Source organism: Octopus bimaculoides, chromosome 17 (genome assembly GCF_001194135.2).
Source record: "Octopus bimaculoides isolate UCB-OBI-ISO-001 chromosome 17, ASM119413v2, whole genome shotgun sequence".
NCBI lineage: Eukaryota > Metazoa > Mollusca > Cephalopoda > Octopoda > Octopodidae > Octopus > Octopus bimaculoides.
Window position 1 is genome coordinate 44,543,639 of NC_068997.1, and position 1,415 is coordinate 44,545,053.

Sequence of the window (1,415 nt, forward strand, 5' to 3'; positions counted from 1 at the left end):
ACACACACACACACACACACATACATATTCATATATATATATACATATATACGACGGACTTCTTTCAGTTTCTGTCTACGAAATCCACTCACAAGGCTTTGGTCAGCCCGAGGCTATTGTAGAAAACACTTGCCCAAGGTGCCATGCCGTGGAACTGAACCCTGAGCCATGTGGTTGGTAAGCAAGCTACTTACCACACAGCCACTTATGTGTGTATGTGTGTGTGTGTGTGTGTGTGTGTGTGTGTGTGTGTAACCCTATTATATCAACCCTGAAAGGATAACATAGTAACAGATTTCTGTAACCTTTCTGAAATAAGACCGTTAATGTTTAATTAGGACCATTATGTACTGTATTGTGAATATTGGATAATGATTTCCGAAATACAATGATCTACAACGTGAAATAAAAAAGTGCAAGCTAGATTTTTATATAATTAGACGAAACGGAAAAGGAATATTTGAGTGTGTGTGTGTGTGTGTGTGTGTGTGTGTGTGTGTGTGTGTGTGTGTGTGTGCTTGCTTACTGTTTCGGCGGTTGTTGTGTGCGTCACAGACGTACTTGAAGTGAAAGCATAAAAAAGAAACGTGACATTAATAAAGCGCTTGATGGTAATGAAAATGATTTAATGCTTGAAGACAATTTTGGTGACCCAGATCCTATCGCAGAAAATTTTAGTGATATATCTGACACCAACAAGTAATATGATACCACTTATAGGGCGGCGAGCTGGCCGAAACGTTAGCACGCCGGGCGAAATGCTTAGCGGTATTTCATCTGCTGTTACGTTCTGAGTTCAAATTTCGCCGAGTTCGACTTTGCCTTTTATCCTTTCAGGGTCGATAAATTAAGTACCAGTTGCACACTGGGGTCGATCTAATCGACTTAATCCCTTTGTTTGTCCCCTCTATGTTTAGCCCCCTGTGGACAATAAAGAAATAAATATGATACCAACTATAAGAAAAAATTTTCAGCCTTCGCCGTTTTTGATTTTACCTTCTGAATATGATGAGTTTTATCTCGGTTTTGTTCTTTTACTTGTTTCAGGCATGCCGGAGCACCACCTTAAAGGGTTTTTAAGTCGAACAAGTCGACTCCGGGACCTTTTTGTTTTAAGCCTAGCACTTATTCTATCACATCACCAAATCTGGAGATATTTTGATAGATTACGTTAGTTGCTCTAATAATATTCACTCATGGTTTTGCTTCGAAATCCATTCTCATACTGAGTTCATTTTATGACATACACAGGCTACATCCTCTATTTCCTAATCTATCGATATAACAATATATTTTCTCTACGTTACCGATTTTTCAAAATGTTTCATGCATGTGTCGTTGGATTCAAAGATAAAAAAAAAGCCATAACAATATTTGAAAAGCCGAGACTTGAATAATCTAGATGGTTAATAAAA